Source organism: Oncorhynchus keta, unplaced genomic scaffold (assembly GCF_023373465.1).
Source record: "Oncorhynchus keta strain PuntledgeMale-10-30-2019 unplaced genomic scaffold, Oket_V2 Un_contig_13884_pilon_pilon, whole genome shotgun sequence".
NCBI classification, from domain to species: Eukaryota; Metazoa; Chordata; class Actinopteri; order Salmoniformes; family Salmonidae; genus Oncorhynchus; species Oncorhynchus keta.
The window spans coordinates 44,075-67,500 of NW_026278419.1; the positions used below are offsets into that span (position 1 = coordinate 44,075).

General features: G+C 46.1%; 1 pseudogene; it reads right to left on the reverse strand.

Annotated features, from left to right (window-relative positions):
• Positions 1–23,426, reverse strand: part of LOC127918273 (dedicator of cytokinesis protein 1-like) — a 71,462-nt pseudogene that overhangs the window by 29,329 nt on the left and 18,707 nt on the right.

The window sequence follows — 23,426 nt, forward strand, 5'->3', positions numbered from 1 at the left end:
GCTCTGCTCAAACTCAACACCCCAAACACTCTATCTGCCACCTCTGGTCTCTAGGCCCTCCCACCCCTACGGGAGGGCAGCTCTCCCTCCCTACCTTCAGGCTCTGCTCAAACTCAACACCCCAAACACTCTATCTGCCACCTCTGGTCTCTAGGCCCTCCCACCCCTACGGGAGGGCTCTCCCTCCCTACCTTCAGGCTCTGCTCAAACTCAACACCCCGAACACTCTATCTGCAACCTCTGGTCTCTAGGCCCTCCCACCCCTAAGGGAGGGCAGCTCCCCTCCCAACCCAAACTCCAAGCTCTTCTCTGTCCTTCCTGGCACCCCAATGGTGGAACCAGCTTCCCCCTGAAGCGAGGACAGCAGAGTACCTCCCATCTTCTCAAAAAACATCTGAAACCCGCCCTCTTCAAATAGTATCTTAAATAATCCTCCTTCTCACACTCCTTTCACTTTCAGGCTGGAGCCTCCCCACCCCTGACAGCTCGGACTCTCCTGAACAGCTCTGCCACAGCTCTGACTCTTCTGACAGCTCTGACTCTCCTACCTTCAGGCTCTGCTCAAACTGACAGCCCGGACTCTATCTGCCACCTCTGGTCTCTAGGACTCTACTGAGGGCAGCCCGGACTCTCAAACTGACAGCCCGGACTCTGACACCTCGGTCTCAGCTCGGACTCTACTGCTCAAACTCAACAGCCCGGACTCTACTGACAGCCCGGACTCTACTCCCAGCCCGGACTCTACTGACAGCTCGGACTCTACTGACAGCTCGGACTCTCCTGACAGCCTCGGACTCTCCTGACAGCTCTGACTCTACTGACAGCTCGGACTCTCCTGACAGCTCTGACTCTCCTGACAGCTCTGACTCTCCTGACAGCTCTGACTCTACTGACAGCCCGGACTCTACTGACAGCTCGGACTCTACTGACAGCCCGGACTCTCCTGACAGCTCGGACTCTCCTGACAGCTCGGACTCTCCTGACAGCTCGGACTCTCCTGACAGCTCGGACTCTACTGACAGCTCGGACTCTACTGACAGCCCGGACTCTACTGACAGCCCGGACTCTACTGACAGCCCGGACTCTACTGACAGCCCGGACTCTACTGACAGCCCGGACTCTACTGACAGCTCGGACTCTTCTGACAGCTCGGACTCTACTGACAGCTCGGACTCTACTGACAGATCGGACTGTACTGACAGCTCGGACTCTACAGACAGCTCGGACTCCACTGACAGTTCGGACTCCACTGACAGCTCGGACTCTACTGACAGCTCGGACTCCACTGACAGCTCGGACTCCACTGACAGCTCGGACTCTACTGACAGCTCGGACTCTACTGACAGCTGGGACTCTACTGACAGCTGGGACTCTACTGACAGCTGGGACTCTACTGACAGCTGGGAATCTACTGACAGCTGGGACTCTACTGACAGCTGGGACTCTACTGACAGCTGGGACTCTACTGACAGCTGGGACTCTACTGACAACTCGGACTCTACTGACAGCTACGTTATTGAGGGAAAATCTACTTTCTATGCCTGTGATATGTGGTTGTCTCACCTAGCTATCTGGAGATGAATGCACTAACTGTGATATGTGGTTGTCTCACCTAGCTATCTGGAGATGAATGCACTAACTGTGATATGTGGTTGTCTCACCTAGCTATCTGGAGATGAATGCACTAACTGTGATATGTGGTTGTCTCACCTAGCTATCTGGAGATGAATGCACTAACTGTGATATGTGGTTGTCTCACCTAGCTATCTGGAGATGAATGCACTAACTGTGATATGTGGTTGTCTCTTCCCAAGCTATCTGGAGCTCGGAATGCACTAAGCTGTGACTCTACTGACAGGTTGTCTCACCAGCTATCTGAGAGAAAATGCACTAACTGTGATATGTGGTTGTCTCACCAAGCTATCTGGAGATGAATGCACTAACTGTAAGTGGCACTGGCTAAGACTGTCTGCTATATTACTAACATGTCAATTTAAAATGAGTAGGAGAGAGAGGATGAGATGAGAGGAGAGGAGGAAATAGGACAGAGAAAGAGAAGAAGTAGAGAGGAAGAAGAAGGAGAAGAGAAGAGAGAGAAGAGAGGAGGGAAGGGAAGAGGAGAACAGAGAAGAGGAAAGATGAGGCGAGAGCAGAGGAGAGAGGAGATGAGAGAGGAGAAGAGAGCGGAAAGAGAGAGAGAGAGAGAAGAGAGGAGAAGAGAGAGAAGAGAATGGAGAAGAGAGAGATGAGAGAAGGAGAAGAGAGATGAGAAGAGGAAGAGGAGAAGAGAGGAGAAGAGAGGAGAAGAGAGAGAGGAGAAGAGAGGAGAGGAGAAGAGAGGAGAAGAGAGGGAGAGAGAGGAGAGATGAGAAGAGAGGAGAGGAGAGAAGAGAGGAGAAGAGAGGAGAGAGAGAGAGAGAGGAGAGGAGAGAGAGGAAGAGAGGAGAGGAGAGAGAAGAGAGGAGAGGAGAGGAGAGGAGACGAGAGGAGAAGAGAGGAGAGGAGAAGAGAGGAGAGAGACGAGAGGAGAGGAGAGGAGACAGAGAGGAGAAGAGAGAGAGAGAGAGAGGAGAAGAAGAGAGGAGAGGAGGAGGAGAGTGAGGAGAAGAGAGGAGAAGAGGAGAAGAGAGATATTACCAGTGTCTTGACTCCGTACTGTTTCTCCACTTTCTCTCTGAGCTGTTTGAAGCAGGCCTCCAGGCGGTCATGGAAAGGCCTCAGAGCCTCAGACACTTTCTCTCCATGGATACGAACTCCATCAGCTAGGTAAGGGATCTGGAAACACACAATGATCACAACGGTCATGTAAAGGGGTTTGAAGATACACACACACACACACACACACACACACACACACACACACACACACACACACACACACACACACACACACACACACACACACAAGTAACACACCACAACAACATCAAGGGACACAAAAACTCCAAAATGGTCACTTAAAACTCCATAACATTCCCTCCTACTGGTGTCAGGTGGTATATTATACTGCATAACATTCCCCTCCTACTGGTGTCAGGTGGTATATTATACTCCATAACATTCCTCTCCTACTGGTGTCAGGTGGTATATTATACTCCATAACATTCCCTCCTACTGGTGTCAGGTGGTATATTATACTCCATAACATTCCCCTCCTACTGGTGTCAGGTGGTATATTATACTCCATAACATTCCCCTCCTACTGGTGTCAGGTGGTATATTATACTCCATAACATTCCCCTCCTACTGGTGTCAGGTGGTATATTATACTCCATAACATTCCCCTCCTACTGGTGTCAGGTGGTATATTATACTCCATAACATTCCCCTCCTACTGGTGTCAGGTGGTATATTATACTCCATAACATTCCTCTCCTACTGGTGTCAGGTGGTATATTATACTCCATAACATTCCCCTCCTACTGGTGTCAGGTGGTATATTATACTCCATAACATTCCCCTCCTACTGGTGTCAGGTGGTATATTATACTCCATAACATTCCCCTCCTACTGGTGTCAGGTGGTATATTATACTCCATAACATTCCCCTCCTACTGGTGTCAGGTGGTATATTATACTCCATAACATTCCCCTCCTACTGGTGTCAGGTGGTATATTATACTCCATAACATTCCTCTCCTACTGGTGTCAGGTGGTATATTATACTCCATAACATTCCTCTCCTACTGGTGTCAGGTGGTATATTATACTCCATAACATTCCTCTCCTACTGGTGTCAGGTGGTATATTATACTCCATAACATTCCTCTCCTACTGGTGTCAGGTGGTATATTATACTCCATAACATTCCCCTCCTACTGGTGTCAGGTGGTATATTATACTCCATAACATTCCCCTCCTACTGGTGTCAGGTGGTATATTATACTCCATAACATTCCCCTCCTACTGGTGTCAGGTGGTATATTATACTCCATAACATTCCCCTCCTACTGGTGTCAGGTGGTATATTATACTCCATAACATTCCCCTCCTACTGGTGTCAGGTGGTATATTATACTCCATAACATTCCTCTCCTACTGGTGTCAGGTGGTATATTATACTCCATAACATTCCTCTCCTACTGGTGTCAGGTGGTATATTATACTCCATAACATTCCTCTCCTACTGGTGTCAGGTGGTATATTATACTCCATAACATTATATCTCCTACTGGTGTCAGGTGGTATATTATATTATCCATAACATTCCCCTCCTACTGGTGTCAGGTGGTATATTATACTCCATAACATTCCCCTCCTACTGGTGTCAGGTGGTATATTATACTCCATAACATTCCCCTCCTACTGGTGTCAGGTGGTATATTATACTCCATAACATTCCTCTCCTACTGGTGTCAGGTGGTATATTATACTCCATAACATTCCCCTCCTACTGGTGTCAGGTGGTATATTATACTCCATAACATTCCCCTCCTACTGGTGTCAGGTGGTATATTATACTCCGTAACATTCCCCTCCTACTGGTGTCAGGTGGTATATTATACTCCATAACATTCCCCTCCTACTGGTGTCAGGTGGTATATTATACTCCATAACATTCCCCTCCTACTGGTGTCAGGTGGTATATTATAGTCCATAACATTCCCCTCCTACTGGTGGCAGGTGGTATATTATACTCCATAACATTCCCCTCCTACTGGTGTCAGGTGGTATATTATACTCCATAACATTCCTCTCCTACTGGTGTCAGGTGGTATATTATACTCCATAACATTCCCCTCCTACTGGTGTCAGGTGGTATATTATACTCCATAACATTCCTCTCCTACTGGTGTCAGGTGGTATATTATACTCCATAACATTCCCCTCCTACTGGTGTCAGGTGGTATATTATACTCCATAACATTCCCCTCCTACTGGTGTCAGGTGGTATATTATACTCCATAACATTCCCCCCTCCTACTGGTGTCAGGTGGTATATTATACTCCATAACATTCCCCTCCTACTGGTGTCAGGTAGACACTGGGACTTAGAACTGTTAATTACGTCCGAACTCACAGTAAGTCATGGTGTGTGTGTGTGGGGAGTGTACTTGTTTGTGTGTGTGTGTGTTTGTGTGTCTTTAGAACCCACGCCCGCTGAGAAAGCCAAGGGAACATGGCCGTGTTCATTACAACCCTGGTAGAATGTAGAAGGCCTAGTTGGCATAGTCACCTCACCATGCTCCTACTCTCTAGACACACTGTGTGGTTTCTCTTCTGTTATCACACTGCTCCTTTACACGACACAGCAAAGCTTAGAGTACACTGGACTGACACGGGACTGACACGGGACTGACGCGGGACTGACGCGGGACTGACGCGGGACTGACACAGGACTGACACAAGACTGACACGGGACTGACACAAGACTGACACTGGACTGACACTGGACTGACACTGGACTGACACGGGACTGACACTGGACTGACACAGGACTGACACAGGACTGACACTGGACTGACACGGGACTGACACGGGACTGACACTGGACTGACACTTGACTGACGCGGGACTGACACAAGACTGACACTGGACTGACACTGGACTGACACTGGACTGGCACTGGACTGACACTGGACTGGCACTGGACTGACACAGGACTGACACTGGACTGACACGGGACTGACACTGGACTGACACGGGACTGACACGGGACTGACACGGGACTGACACTTGACTGACACTGGACTGACACGGGACTGACACGGGACTGACACGGGACTGACACTGGACTGACACTGGACTGACGTGGGACTGACACAGGACTGACACTGGACTGACACAGGACTGACACAGGACTGATACAGGACTGACACTGGACTGACACTGGACTGACACGGGACTGACACTGGACTGACACTGGACTGACACTGGACTGACACAGGACTGACACGGGAATGACACGGGACTGATGTGGGACTGACACAGGACTGACACTGGACTGACACAGGACTGACACGGGACTGACACTGGACTGACACAGGACTGACACTGGACTGACACAGGACTGACACGGGACTGACACGGGACTGACACAGGACAGACACTGGTCTGACACTGGTCTGACACTGGACTGACACGGGACTGACACGGGACTGACAAGACTGACACTGGACTGATGTGGGACTGACACGGGACTGATGTGGGACTGACACGGGACTGACACTGGACTGACACAGGACTGATGTGGGACTGACACGGGACTGACACAGGACTGACACTGGACTGACGTGGGACTGACATGGGACTGACGCGGGACTGACACGGGACTGACACGGGACTGACGCTGGACTGACACGGGACTGACACAGGACTGACACGGGACTGACGGGACTGACGGGACACTGGACTGACACGGGACTGACACTGGACTGACGGGACTGACACGGGACTGACGGGACACTGGACTGATGTGGGACTGACGCGGGACTGACGCTGGACTGACACGGGACTGACACGGGACTGACACTGGACTGACGCGGGACTGATGTGGGACTGACACGGGACTGACACAGGACTGACACTGGACTGGACGTGGGACTGACACGGGACTGGACGGGACTGGACGCGGGACTGACATGGGACTGACACGGGACTGACGCTGGACTGACATGGGACTGACGGGACTGACACGGGACTGACATGGGACTGACGCGGGACTGACGGGACTGACACGGGACTGACACGGGACTGACACGGGACTGACACTGGACTGACGCGGGACTGACGGGACTGACTCGGGACTGACACGGGACTGACGCGGGACTGACGGGACTGACACGGGACTGACACGGGACTGACACTGGACGACGTGGGACTGACACGGGACTGACGGGGGACTGACGGGGGACTGACGCGGGACTGATGCGGGACTGACACAGGACTGACGCGGGACTGACACGGGACTGACACGGGACTGACGCGGGACTGACACGGGACTGACACGGGTCTGATGTGGGACTGACACAGGACTGACACGGGACTGACACTGGACTGACACTGGACTGACACTGGACTGACACTGGACTGACACAGGACTGACACTGGACTGACACAAGACTGACACGGGACTGACACTGGACTGACACTGGACTGACACTGGACTGACACAGGACTGACACAGGACTGACACGGGACTGACACTGGACTGACACAAGACTGACACGGGACTGACACAGGACTGACACGGGACTGACACGGGACTGACACTGGACTGACACAGGACTGACACTGGACTGACACAGGACTGACACGGGACTGACACAGGACTGACACTGGACTGACACTGGACTGACACAAGACTGAACAGGACTGACACGGGACTGACACTGGACTGACACGGGACTGACACAGGACTGACACGGGACTGACACTGGACTGACACAGGACTGACACGGGACTGACACTGGACTGACACGGGACTGACACAGGACTGACACAGGACTGACACGGGACTGACACTGGACTGACACAAGACTGACACGGGACTGACACTGGACTGACACAAGACTGACACAAGACTGATAGAGAGTGTAAAAGCAGGCAGGCAGGTAGGAAGCTAGAGCGACGCACAATTGGCCCAGCGTCGTCCGGGTTAGGGGAGGGTTTGGCCGGAGTACGCCGTCATTGTAAAATAAGAATTTATTCCTAACTGACTAGCCTAGTTAAATGAATTAATTAATAAAAAGCCATGGGATTACATGTCTATAGTAATTGTCTGAGTCTAGCCTTTATGATGCTATGAGAGAGCACATGCAAAGACACACATTATAGATTGTCAACATCACAACATGTGACCACCTAGTAATACCCCGGTCAAGTGATTCAACACACAACAACATGACACCATCTAACAGTGTCTAATGAGCCACGTGCTGATAACCATGCACCTGTTAATTCACTTCCTGTTGGAAAACCGTTAAGGCTCCATGGATTGATGAGGAATTGAACAAACCTGCATGGTTGTAAGAATATTTATTTCTTTTAAATGTTTATTTTACCTTTATTTAACTAGGCAAGTCAGTTAAAAACAAATTCTTATTTTCAATGACGGCCTAGGAACAGTGGGTTAACTGCCTTGTTCAGGGGGCAGAACGACAGATTTGTACCTTGTCAGCTCGGGGTTTGAACTTGCAACCTTCCGGTTACTAGTCCAACGCTCTAACCACTAGGCTACCCTGCCGGAAGTGGCTAATAAGTCTGGCTGTACATCTGACTGGCTGACTTACTGCACATGGAGAAATGATGTGACGAAACTCAACCCAGAAGAAGAAGAGACTGTATTAATGAAGCCAAGATCAATGATATAAAGAACGATGGAAAAAAACTTAGAACTTTAAATGACATTATGGTCAGAAAGACAAATTCAACCGCATCTTTTCAGCGAATCAGATGGCTTATTCATCACAAAGCCATTTGATGTTGCCAATTATTTTAATGATCACTTCATTGGCAACGTGGGAAAATGTAGGCAGGAAATGCCAACAACGAACAGCGAGCCTTCATATTCATGCATAAGAATTACAAATGATGAAAGAAAAGCTTTGCATATTTTAATGTTGTAAAGTTAGTGTGGGGGAGGTAGATTATTTTATTTATTGATCAATAATGACAAACCTCCTGACATTGCCATGATGGAAAGCTACTGAGGATGGTAGCTGACTCTATAGTCACTCCTATCTGTCATATCTTTAATCTGAGCCCAGAGGAAAGTCTTTGTCCTCAGGCCTGGAGGGAAGGCAAAGTCATTCCGCCACCCAAGAGTGGTACAGCTGCCTTTACTGGTTCGAAGAGCAAACTTAATCAGCTTGCTGCCAGCTCTTAGCAAACTGCTGAAAAAAATGGTGTTTGACCAAATGCAATGTTATTTCTTATTTATTTATTTCTTTCAAAATGAACAAGACTTAAAACATGCTTATAGAGAAGAGCACTCAATGTGTATGGTACTGACACACATGACTGATGATTGGTTGAAAGAAATAGATCACGAGAAGAAGATTGTGGGACCTGTACTGTTAGATCTGGACGGCTCTGACTTAGAATACGTGGACAACTACAAATACCTGGGTGTCTGGTTAGACTGTAAACTCTCCTTCCAGACTCACATCAAACATCTCCGATTCAAAGTTAAATCTAGAATCGGCTTCCTATTTCGGCAACAAAGCATCCTTCACTCATGCTGCCAAACTTAACCCCGTAAAACTGACCATCCTACCGATCCTAGACTTCGGTGATGTCATTTACAAAATAGCCTCCAACACGCTACTCAGCAAATTGGATGCAGTCTATCACAGTGCCATCCGGTTTGTCACCAAAGCCCCATATTCTACCCACCATTGCGATCTGTACGCTCTCATTGGCTGGCCCTCACTACATATTCGTCACCAAACCCACTGGCTCCAGGTCATCTACGAGTCTCTGCTAGGTAAAGCCCCGCCTTATCTCAGCTCACTGGTCACCATAGCAGCAACCACTCGTAGCACGCGCTCCAGCAGGTATATCTCACTGGTCACCCCCAAAGCCAATTCCTCCTTTGGCCGCCTTTCCTTCCAGTTCTCTGCTGCCAATGACTGGAACGAACTGCAGAAATCTCTGGAGTTGGAGACTCACATCTCCCTCACTAGCTTTAAGCACCAGCTGTCAGAGCAGCTCAGAGATCACTGCACCTGTACATAGCCTATCTGTAAACAGCCCATCTATCTACCTACCTCATCCCCATACTCGTATTTATTTATTTTGCTCCTTTGCACCCCAGTATCTCTACTTGCACATTCATCTTCTGCACAGCTACCATTCCAGTGTTTTAATTGCTATATTGTATTTACTTTGTCACCATGGCCTATTTATTGCCTTAACTCCCTTATCTCACCTAATTTGCACTGACTGTATATAGACTTTTTGTTTTCTTTTGTTCTACTGTATTATTGACTGTATGTTTTGTTTATTCCACGTGTAACTCTGTGTTGTTGTATGTGTCGAATTGCTATTCTTTATCTTGGCCAGGTAGCAGTTGCAAATGAGAACTTGTTCTCAACTTGCCTACCTGGTTAAATAAAGGTTAAATCAATTTAAAAAATATATGGTTTTCTAATGTGATGTTTAGTTTAGATGGTTTTCTATTGAGATGTAGTGAGATGTAGTTTAGATGGTTTTCTATTGAGTTCTATTGAGATGTAGTTTAGATGGTTTTCAATTGAGATGTAGTTTAGATGGTTTTCTAGTGAGGTCTATTGAGATGTAGTTTAGATGGTTTTCTATTGTGATGTAGTTTAGATGGTTTTCTATTGGGATGTAGTTTAGATGGTTTTTCTATTGAGTTCTATTGAGGTGTAGTTTAGATGGTTTTCTATTGAGATGTAGTTTAGATGGTTTTCTATTGAGATGTAGTTTAGATGGTGTTCTATTGAGATGTAGTTTAGATGGTTTTCTATTGAGATGTAGTTTAGATGGTTTTCTATTGAGATGTAGTTTAGATGGTTTTCTATTGAGATGTAGTTTAGATGGTTTTCTATTGTGATGTAGTTTAGATGGTTTTCTATTGAGATGTAGTTTAGATGGTTTTCTATTGAGATGTAGTTTAGATGGTTTTCTATTGAGATGTAGTTTAGATGGTTTTCTATTGTGATGTAGTTTAGATGGTTTTCTATTGAGATGTAGTTTAGATGGTTTTCTATTGAGATGTAGTTTAGATGGTTTTCTATTGAGATGTAGTTTAGATGGTTTTCTATTGAGATGTAGTTTAGATGGTGTTCTATTGAGATGTAGTGAGATGTAGTTTAGATGGTGTTCTATTGAGATGTAGTTTAGATGGTTTTCTATTGTGATGTAGTTTAGATGGTTTTCTATTGAGATGTAGTTTAGATGGTTTTCTATTGAGATGTAGTGAGATGTAGTTTAGATGGTTTTCTATTGAGATGTAGTTTAGATGGTTTTCTATTGAGATGTAGTTTAGATGGTTTTCTATTGAGATGTAGTTTAGATGGTTTTCTATTGAGATGTAGTTTAGATGGTTTTCTATTGAGTTCTATTGAGATGTAGTTTAGATGGTTTTCTATTGAGATGTAGTTTAGATGGTTTTCTAGTGAGATGTAGTTTAGATGGTTTTCTATTGAGTTCTATTGAGATGTAGTTTAGATGGTTTTCAATTGAGATGTAGTTTAGATGGTTTTCTAGTGAGGTCTATTGAGATGTAGTTTAGATGGTTTTCTATTGAGATGTAGTTTAGATGGTTTTCTATTGAGATGTAGTTTAGATGGTTTTCTATTGAGATGTAGTTTAGATGGTTTTCTATTGAGATGTAGTTTAGATGGTTTTCTATTGTGATGTAGTTTAGATGGTTTTCTATTGAGATGTAGTTTAGATGGTGTTCTATTGAGATGCAGTTTAGATGGTTTTTTCTATTGAGATGTAGTTTAGATGGTTTTCTATTGAGATGTAGTTTAGATGGTTTTCTATTGAGATGTAGTTTAGATGGTTTTCTATTGAGATGGAGTTTAGATGGTTTTCTATTGTGATGTAGTTTAGATGGTTTTCTATTGAGATGTAGTGGTTAAATAAAGGTGAAATAAAAAGAAATAACAAAAAATATGTCAGTGCTTTGATATTACTGACCATAACCTGTTGTTGAGAAACCTGTGAGAAAACTTGTGTTAAACGGCTTTTCAACCTTCAGCCATACCATGGATTCAGAGCTATCTATCTAATTGAACTCAGAGGGTGTTATTTAATGGAAGCTTCTCTAATTTCAAACATGTAAAGTGTGGTGTACCGCAGGGCAGCTCTCTAGGCCCTCTACTCTTTTCTATTTTTTAACAATGACCTGTCATTGGTGTCATGACTGTCTTGATCAGGTCTGGTTACAGGAGACCACAACCCTACAGATTATCTCTCAACCCCAACAGAAGAGAGATGTGTGGCTCTGAAGATGTGGGGGTTTTATGGCCCCACGCCCCTTGTAAATCTCAGGCCACAGACACATTCCTTCGTCCCGTCACTATGGAGAACCAACCTCATTAAACATGAAATAAAGGGACTTTGGAGACTCTGGTAACAGATCGTGTTTGACTTTATAACAGACAGAGTCCCGACAGCCAATCATCTTGGAGAGTTAGTTTTTCTACAGCCAGGAGGCTCTGGTAACAGATCGTGTTTGACTTTATAACAGACAGAGTCCCGACAGCCAATCATCTTGGAGAGTTAGTTTTTCTACAGCCAGGAGGCTCTGGTAACAGATCGTGTTTGACTTTATAACAGGCTGAGTCTACAGCCAATCATCTACAGGCTGAGTCTCCCTACAGGCTGAGTCTCCCTACAGGCTGAGTCTCCCTACAGGCTGAGTCTCCCTACAGGCTGAGTGTCCCTACAGGCTGAGTGTCCCTACAGGCTGAGTCTCCCTACAGGTGTCCCTACAGGCTGAGTGTCCCTAAAGGCTGAGTGTCCCTACAGGCTGAGTCTCCCTACAGGCTGAGTCTCCCTACAGGCTGAGTGTCCCTACAGACTGAGTCTCCCTACAGGCTGAGTCTCCCTACAGACTGAGTCTCCCTACAGACTGAGTCTCCCTACAGACTGAGTCTCCCTACAGGCTGAGTCTCCTACAGGCTGAGTCTCCTACAGACTGAGTGTCCCTACAGCCAATGGTTTAAGTACAGTTAGGTGATGGTGCCTTATAGCAGGGATTTGTCGTCTCCTCGGGGACACCAAGCCATCCACATTTTGGATCTACTCCAGAGCACCTGATTGAACTCGTCAGCTGAATCACCAAGCCCTTGATCAGGTGGATCAGGTGAGATAGTTCAGAGCTACAACAACATTGTACAACGTCAGGGGGTCACCGAGGAGAGGCTAGAAAAACCACTGCTCTGCAGGAAGTCTCTCTCTAAGAACGAGTCGAATATTACAACCGATAGTATAGCTCCTCCCCCTTTTACTTCCTCCTTCCCCAGGTTTGAACGTACAACTGTTCCTTTGTTTATATAAAAAAAACAAATATTGTTAAAGTTATGAATAAAAAATAAAATCCAATAAAAAAAAATACGCTTTGTTGATTAATATGCGGTAATAAGTTAAAGGCACACAAAGAAAACATTGAATCCTCTTACAATGGGTTTAGTGCAGGCCTTTGGCTACAGGAAGTCACACAAAGAGGTTTTATTTACACTATACGCTTCCACAGCCAACAGACACTCTACTGTCACCGTTCCACCGTACACAGCATCTTCAGTACAGTGTCTTTATGGCTTATATATTCACAGCAGCCAAACGCCTGACTAAAGGGTTTACTCTGACAACACAGAGGGGTGTGAAGTCTCTGGGAAAGAAGGGAGAGTGTGTGTGTGTGTGTGTGTGTGTGTGTGTTGTGTGTTGTGTGTTGTGTGTGTGTGTGTGTGCGTGTGTGTGTGTGTGTGTGTGTGTGTGTGTGTGTGTGTGTGTGTGTGTGTGTGTGTGTGTGTGTGAGAAAGAGAATGTCTGTGTTAACCTATATAAGTCCTCTGAGTGTTCCAGTCTTCTATACAATACAGAGGGAACTCTGACTAGCAAAGGAGATAGATGCAGAGTCCAGACATACTGATAGATACAGAGTCCAGATATACTGATAGATACAGAGCCCAGACATACTGATAGATACAGAGTCCAGACATACTGATAGATACAGAGTCCAGACATACTGATAGATACAGAGTCCAGACATACTGATAGATACAGAGTCCAGACATACTGATAGATACAGAGTCCAGACATACTGATAGATACAGAGTCCAGACATACTGATAGATACAGAGTCCAGACATACTGATAGATACAGAGTCCAGACATACTGATAGATACAGAGTCCAGACATACTGATAGATACAGAGTCCAGACATTCTGATAGATACAGAGCCCAGACATACTGATAGATACAGAGTCCAGACATACTGATAGATACAGAGTCCAGACATACTGATAGATACAGAGACCAGACACACTGATAGATACAGAGTCCAGACACACTGATAGATACAGAGTCCAGACACACTGATAGATACAGAGTCCAGACATTCTGATAGATACAGAGCCCAGACATACTGATAGATACAGAGTCCAGACATACTGATAGATACAGAGTCCAGACATACTGATAGATACAGAGTCCAGACATACTGATAGAAACAGAGTCCAGACATACTGATAGAAACAGAGCCCAGACATTCTGATAGATACAGAGTCCAGACATACTGATAGAAACAGAGTCCAGACATACTGATAGATACAGAGTCCAGACATACTGATAGATACAGAGTCCAGACATACTGATAGATACAGAGTCCAGACATACTGATAGATACAGAGCCCAGACATACTGATAGATACAGAGCCCAGACATACTGATAGATACAGAGTCCAGACATACTGATAGATACAGAGTCCAGACATACTGATAGATACAGATTCCAGACATACTGATAGATACAGAGTCCAGACATACTGATAGATACAGTGTCCAGACATACTGATAGATACAGAGCCCAGACATACTGATAGATACAGAGTCCAGACATACTGATAGATACAGAGTCCAGACATACTGATAGATACAGAGTCCAGACATACTGATAGATACAGAGTCCAGACATACTGATAGATACAGAGTCCAGACATACTGATAGATACAGAGTCCAGACATACTGATAGATACAGAGTCCAGACATACTGATAGATACAGAGTCCAGACATACTGATAGATACAGAGTCCAGACATACTGATAGATACAGAGTCCAGACATACTGATAGATACAGAGCCCAGACATACTGATAGATACAGAGTCCAGACATACTGATAGATACAGAGTCCAGACATACTGATAGATACAGAGTCCAGACATACTGATAGATACAGAGTCCAGACATACTGATAGATACAGAGTCCAGACATACTGATAGATACAGAGTCCAGACATTCTGATAGATACAGAGCCCAGACATACTGATAGATACAGAGTCCAGACATACTGATAGATACAGAGTCCAGACATACTGATAGATACAGAGACCAGACACACTGATAGATACAGAGCCCAGACACACTGATAGATACAGAGTCCAGACACACTGATAGATACAGAGTCCAGACATTCTGATAGATACAGAGCCCAGACATACTGATAGATACAGAGTCCAGACATACTGATAGATACAGAGTCCAGACATACTGATAGATACAGAGTCCAGACATACTGATAGAAACAGAGTCCAGACATACTGATAGAAACAGAGCCCAGACATTCTGATAGATACAGAGTCCAGACATACTGATAGAAACAGAGTCCAGACATACTGATAGATACAGAGTCCAGACATACTGATAGATACAGAGTCCAGACATACTGATAGATACAGAGTCCAGACATACTGATAGATACAGAGCCCAGACATACTGATAGATACAGAGCCCAGACATACTGATAGATACAGAGTCCAGACATACTGATAGATACAGAGTCCAGACATACTGATAGATACAGATTCCAGACATACTGATAGATACAGAGTCCAGACATACTGATAGATACAGTGTCCAGACATACTGATAGATACAGAGCCCAGACATACTGATAGATACAGAGTCCAGACATACTGATAGATACAGAGTCCAGACATACTGATAGATACAGAGTCCAGACATACTGATAGATACAGAGCCCAGACATACTGATAGATACAGAGTCCAGACATACTGATAGATACAGAGTCCAGACATACTGATAGATACAGAGTCCAGACATACTGATAGATACAGAGTCCAGACATACTGATAGATACAGAGTCCAGACATACTGATAGATACAGAGTCCAGACATACTGATAGATACAGAGTCCAGACATACTGATAGATACAGAGTCCAGACATACTGATAGATACAGAGTCCAGACATACTGATAGATACAGAGTCCAGACATACTGATAGAAACAGAGTCCAGACATACTGATAGAAACAGAGTCCAGACATACTGATAGATACAGAGTCCAGACATACTGATAGAAACAGAGTCCAGACATACTGATAGAAACAGAGTCCAGACATACTGATAGATACAGAGTCCAGACATACTGATAGATACAGAGTCCAGACATACTGATAGATACAGAGTCCAGACATACTGATATAAACAGAGCCCAGACATACTGATAGATACAGAGCCCAGACATACTGATAGATACAGAGCCCAGACATACTGATAGATACAGAGTCCAGACATACTGATAGATACAGAGTCCAGACATACTGATAGATACAGAGTCCAGACATACTGATAGATACAGAGCCCAGACATACTGATAGATACAGAGTCCAGACATACTGATAGATACAGAGTCCAGACATACTGATAGATACAGAGTCCAGACATACTGATAGATACAGAGTCCAGACATACTGATAGATACAGAGCCCAGACATACTGATAGATACAGAGTCCAGACATACTGATAGATACAGAGCCCAGACATACTGATAGATACAGAGTCCAGACATACTGATAGAAACAGAGTCCAGACATACTGATAGATACAGAGTCCAGACATACTGATAGATACAGAGTCCAGACATACTGATAGATACAGAGCCCAGACATACTGATAGATACAGAGTCCAGACACACTGATAGATACAGAGTCCAGACATACTGATAGATACAGAGTCCAGACATACTGATAGATACAGAGTCCAGACATACTGATAGATACAGAGTCCAGACATACTGATAGATACAGAGTCCAGACATACTGATAGATACAGAGTCCAGACATACTGATAGATACAGAGTCCAGACATACTGATAGATACAGAGTCCAGACATACTGATAGAAACAGGTCCTAGGAACTACTGAGACTGACCCAGTTATAACAGGTCCTAGAGGTCAGAGGTCATAGGAACTATTTAACAACATGATGTGTCATTATTAAAGTATATTCCCATGTTTCTATGTTAATAAGGACGTGCGTGTGCTGCAGAGGTCAGAGGTAACGACGTGTGAGGGGAGATGTGTGTGCTACAGAGGTCAGAGGTAACGGCGTGTGAGGGGAGATGTGTGTGCTGCAGAGGTCAGAGGTAGACGACATAGTGTGAGGGGAGATGTGTGTGCTGCAGAGGTCAGAGGAACAGAGTCCAGTGTGAGGGGAGATGTGTGTGCTACAGAGGTCAGAGGTAACAGAGGCGTGTGAGGGGAGTTGCAACTGACTCAACTTATACTCAACTTATACAAAGGGCCACATGTGTTGACCTTACAGGGACAGAGGTTTATCTTCGGGACGTCACAAGCCAGTGGGGTGTCCTGTTACAAACCAGTGGGGTGTCCTGTTACAAACCAGTGGGGTGTCCTGTTACAAACCAGTGGGGTGTCCTGTTACAAACCAGTGGGGTGTCCTGTTACAAACCAGTGGGGTGTCCTGTTACACAAACCAGTGGGGTGTCCTGTTACACAAACCAGTGGGGTGTCCTGTTACACAAACCAGTGGGGTGTCCTGTTACACAAACCACAGGGAGACAGAGGAGAGAGAGACAGAGGGGGAGAGAGGGAGAGACAGAGGGGAGAGAGGGAGAGACAGAGGGAGAGACAGAGGGAGACAGAGGGAGAGACAGACAGAGACAGAGGGGGGAGAGAGGGAGAGACAGAGGGGAGAGAGGGAGAGACAGAGGGAGAGAGAGAGACAGAGGGGGAGAGAGGGAGAGACAGAGGGAGAGACAGAGGGAGAGACAGAGGGAGAGAGACAGAGACAGAGGGGAGAGAGAGGGAGAGAGACAGAGACAGAGAGGGAGAGACAGAGGGAGAGAGACAGAGACAGAGGAGGAGAGACAGAGGGAGAGAGACAGAGACAGAGGGGGAGAGAGGGAGAGAGACAGAGACAGAGAGGGAGAGACAGAGGGAGAGAGACAGAGACAGAGAGGGAGAGACAGAGGGGGAGAGAGGGAGAGAGACAGAGACAGAGAGGGAGAGACAGAGGGAGAGAGACAGAGACAGAGGAGGAGAGACAGAGGGAGAGAGACAGAGACAGAGGGGGAGAGAGGGAGAGAGACAGAGACAGAGAGGGAGAGACAGAGGGAGAGAGACAGAGACAGAGGGGGAGAGAGGAGAGAGACAGAGACAGAGAGGGAGAGACAGAGGGAGAGAGACAGAGACAGAGGAGGAGAGACAGAGACAGAGGGAGAGAGAGAGAGGAGACAGAGACAGAGGGAGAGAGAGAGAGGAGACAGAGGGAGAGGGGAGAGACAGGAGAGAGAGGGAGAGAGAGACACAGAGATAAATTAAGGGGGGAAAGGGTGGAGAAAAAGAGGAGGGGAAGAGAGAGAGAGAGAGAGAGAGAGAGAGAGAGAGAGAGAGAGAGAGAGAGAGGGAGAGAGAGAGAGAGAGAGAGAGAGAGAGAGAGAGAGAGAGAGATAGAAGGAGTGAGAGAGGGGGAAAGAGAGAGAGCGAAGGAGAGAGAGAGGTGGAAGAGCAAAGAAGATGAGAGGGAGAGAGAGACAGCGAGAGAGAGAGAGACAGAGATAAATTAAGGGGGAAAGGGTGGAGAAAAAGAGGAGGGGAGAGAGACAGAGACAGTGGGAGAGAGAGAGAGGAGACAGAGACAGAGGGAGAGAGAAGGAGAGAGGGAGAGAGAAGGAGAGAGGGAGAGAGAGAGAAGGAGTGATGAGGGGGAAAGAGAAAGAGAGAGAGCGAAGGAGAGAGAGAGGTGGAAGAGCAAAGAAGATGAGAGGGAGAGAGAGACAGCGAGAGAGAGAGAGAGAGACAGCGAGAGACAGAGGAGCTTGAAGGAGAGAAAGTGCTGTGACAAGATCCGCACCGTTTCCCAGGATACCCGTGTCTTTTTATAGTATCATCATCAGGAAGGGGATGATATAACAGCACGGTGGTGGCATGGCAACAGATTAGAATACGGTTACCCTAGGTGACAGAATCCTGTTAGGTTACCGCAGATAGAAGACCTGCACATTCTAGAACACCTCCTGATGCTGAGACAGGCCTTTAATCGGATTCAACACATGTGGCCTGCCAACGACAACACAATGTACCACTTGGTACATGTAGGTAAATGACCGGAGAGGATCCGTTGATACAGAGGTTTCTGTTTGGACACATTATGGACCCTGCTCAACTCTAGGATTAGGTATGTGTACCAAATATCAGCCTTTCTCCCTAAGTGCCGTGGTCAACAGTAGTGCACTATGGGAAAGGTGTATGGTACTGTCACTACTGCTACACTATCTACAGTAACTACACTGACCCATATGCTGTCTATCTACAGTAACTACACTGACCCATATGCTGTCTATCTACAGTAACTACACTGACCCATATGCTGTCTATCTACAGTAACTACACTGACACATATGCTGTCTATCTACAGTAACTACTGACCCATATGCTGTCTATCTACAGTAACTACACTGACCCATATACTGTCTATTTACAGTAACTACTGACCCATATACTGTCTATTTACAGTAACTACTGACCCATATACTGTCTATTTACAGTAACTACTGACCCATATACTGTCTATTTACAGTAACTACTGACCCATATGCTGTCTATTTACAGTAACTACTGACCCATATGCTGTCTATTTACAGTAACTACTGACCCATATACTGTCTATTTACAGTAACTACACTGACCCATATGCTGTCTATTTACAGTAACTACTGACCCATATGCTGTCTATTTACAGTAACTACTGACCCATATACTGTCTATTTACAGTAACTACTGACCCATATGCTGTCCATCACTAGGTTTACAGATAATGTGCTATTGGTCATGTTCCTGTGGGTCTTCTGTAGCTCAGTTGGTAGGATGAAGCTTGCAACGCCGTGTGAGTGAGTTCGAATCCCGGGACCATCCGTGTGTAAACTGTACAACACTTGGAATAAAAGAGTCTGCTAAATGGGACACATTACTATTATAGTACTGTGTGTTCAGCCTGTGCTGCCCTACCAAGCAAAAAAGGCAGAAACTGCTCGTTTGTGTCGAAAATGAGTTAATGTCATTTTTTTTTTGTTGCTACATTAAAAACATACTTAATCACGTGGACAAGTATCCTGCCTCTATTGTATTGTGTTCAGGAGAAAATGGAGGGTCATGTTTAGCAGTAACTGGATAAAGTTACTATTTAACCAAGGTGAATAAAATACATTTTTTTCTCAGTTCCACGCGATGAGCAGTTACTGCCTTTTTGCTTGGTAAGGCAGTATGTGTGTTGATACCGTTCTCTAATTGGCTGACTACGATGGGTACTCCAGGATGACATCTATCACATAGGTTTGCACATTTCCATTTCATTCCCCCGGTTTAGGGTTTTAATAGAGCAGCTCTTCTCCTTTATTTGTCTCATTAAACACATCTGACAAACAAGCTCTCTGGCAGAGAGAGACAGCTCTGTTCTCCTCTCTAACAGACGTCTGACATTAGGAGACAAACAAGCTCTCTGGCAGAGAGAGACAGCTCTGTTCTCCTCTCTAACAGACATCTGACTTTAGGAGACAAACAAGCTCCCTGGCAGAGAGAGACAGCTCTGTTCTTCTCTCTAACAGACATCTGACTTTAGGAGACAAACAAGCTCTCTGGCAGAGAGAGACAGCTCTGTTCTCCTCTCTAACAGACATCTGACTTTAGGAGACAAACAAGCTCTCTGGCAGAGAGAGACAGCTCTGTTCTCCTCTCTAACAGACGTCTGACATTAGGAGACAAACAAGCTCTCTGGCAGAGAGAGACAGCTCTGTTCTCCTCTCTAACAGACATCTGACATTAGGAGACAAACAAGCTCTCTGGCAGAGAGAGACAGCTCTGTTCTCCTCTCTAACAGACATCTGACATTAGGAGACAAACAAGCTCTCTGGCAGAGAGAGACAGCTCTGTTCTCCTCTCTAACAGACGTCTGACATTAGGAGACAAACAAGCTCTCTGGCAGAGAGAGACAGCTCTGTTCTCCTCTCTAACAGACGTCTGACATTAGGAGACAAACAAGCTCCCTGGCAGAGAGAGACAGCTCTGTTCTCCTCTCTAACAGACATCTGACTTTAGGAGACAAACAAGCTCTCTGGCAGAGAGAGACAGCTCTGTTCTCCTCTCTAACAGACATCTGACTTTAGGAGACAAACAAGCTCTCTGGCAGAGAGAGACAGCTCTGTTCTCCTCTCTAACAGACGTCTGACATTAGGAGACAAACAAGCTCTCTGGCAGAGAGAAACAGCTCTGTTCTCCTCTAACAGACGTCTGACATTAGGAGACAAACAAGCTCTCTGGCAGAGAGAGACAGCTCTGACCCATATGCCGTCTATCTACAGTTACACTGACCCATATACTCCTCTCTAACAGACGTCTGACATTAGGAGACAAACAAGCTCTCTGGCAGAGAGAGACAGCTCTGTTCTCCTCTCTAACAGACATCTGACTTTAGGAGACAAACAAGCTCTCTGGCAGAGAAGACAGCTCTGTTCTTTCTAACAGACATCTGACTTTAGGAGACAAACAAGCTCTCTGGCAGAGAGAGACAGCTCTGTTCTCCTCTCTAACAGACGTCTGACATTAGGAGACAAACAAGCTCTCTGGCAGAGAGAGACAGCTCTGTTCTCCTCTCTAACAGACATCTGACATTAGGAGACAAACAAGCTCTCTGGCAGAGAGAAACAGCTCTGTTCTCCTCTCTAACAGACGTCTGACATTAGGAGACAAACAAGCTCCCTGGCAGAGAGAAACAGCTCTGTTCTCCTCTTTAACAGACGTCTGACATTAGGAGACAAACAAGCTCTCTGGCAGAGAGAGACAGCTCTGTTCTCCTCTCTAACAGACGTCTGACATTAGGAGACAAACAAGCTCCCTGGCAGAGAGAGACAGCTCTGTTCTCCTCTCTAACAGACGTCTGACATTAGGAGACAAACAAGCTCTCTGGCAGAGAGAAACAGCTCTGTTCTCCTCTCTAACAGACGTCTGACATTAGGAGACAAACAAGCTCTCTGGCAGAGAGAAACAGCTCTGTTCTCCTCTCTAACAGACTATTTGACCAAGGAAGACAAACAAGCTCCCTGAGCAGAGAGAAACAGCTCTGTTCTCCTCTCTAACAGACGTCTGACATTAGGAGACAAACAAGCTCTCTGGCAGAGAGAAACAGCTCTGTTCTCCTCTAACAGACGTCTGACATTAGGAGACAAACAAGCTCTCTGGCAGAGAGAGACAGCTCTGTTCTCCTCTCTAACAGACGTCTGACATTAGGAGACAAACAAGCTCTCTGGCAGAGAGAGACAGCTCTGTTCTCCTCTCTAACAGACATCTGACATTAGGAGACAAACAAGCTCTCTGGCAGAGAGAGACAGCTCTGTTCTCCTCTCTAACAGACATCTGACATTAGGAGACAAACAAGCTCTCTGGCAGAGAGAGACAGCTCTGTTCTCCTCTCTAACAGACGTCTGACATTAGGAGACAAACAAGCTCTCTGGCAGAGAGAGACAGCTCTGTTCTCCTCTCTAACAGACGTCTGACATTAGGAGACAAACAAGCTCCCTGGCAGAGAGAGACAGCTCTGTTCTCCTCTCTAACAGACATCTGACTTTAGGAGACAAACAAGCTCTCTGGCAGAGAGAGACAGCTCTGTTCTGGCAGAGAGAGACAGCTCTGTTCCTCTAACAGACGTCTGACATTAGGAGACAAACAAGCTCCCTGGCAGAGAGAGACAGCTCTGTTCTCCTCTCTAACAGACGTCTGACATTAGGAGACAAACAAGCTCTCTGGCAGAGAGAGACAGCTCTGTTCTCCTCTCTAACAGACATCTGACATTAGGAGACAAACAAGCTCCCTGGCAGAGAGAGACAGCTCTGTTCTCCTCTCTAACAGACATCTGACATTAGAGAGACAAACAAGCTCTGTTCTCTCTGGCAGAGACAAACAGCTCTGTTCTCTGTTCTCTCTCTAACAGACGTCTGACATTAGGAGACAAACAAGCTCTCTGGCAGAGAGAGACAGCTCTGTTCTCCTCTCTAACAGACGTCTGACATTAGGAGACAAACAAGCTCCCTGGCAGAGAGAGACAGCTCTGTTCTCCTCTCTAACAGACATCTGACATTAGGAGACAAACAAGCTCTCTGGCAGAGAGAGACAGCTCTGTTCTCCTCTCTAACAGACGTCTGACATTAGGAGACAAACAAGCTCCCTGGCAGAGAGAGACAGCTCTGTTCTCCTCTCTAACAGACGTCTGACATTAGGAGACAAACAAGCTCTCTGGCAGAGAGAGACAGCTCTGTTCTCCTCTCTAACAGACGTCTGACATTAGGAGACAAACAAGCTCCCTGGCAGAGAGAGACAGCTCTGTTCTCCTCTCTAACAGACGTCTGACATTAGGAGACAAACAAGCTCCCTGGCAGAGAGAGACAGCTCTGTTCTCCTCTCTAACAG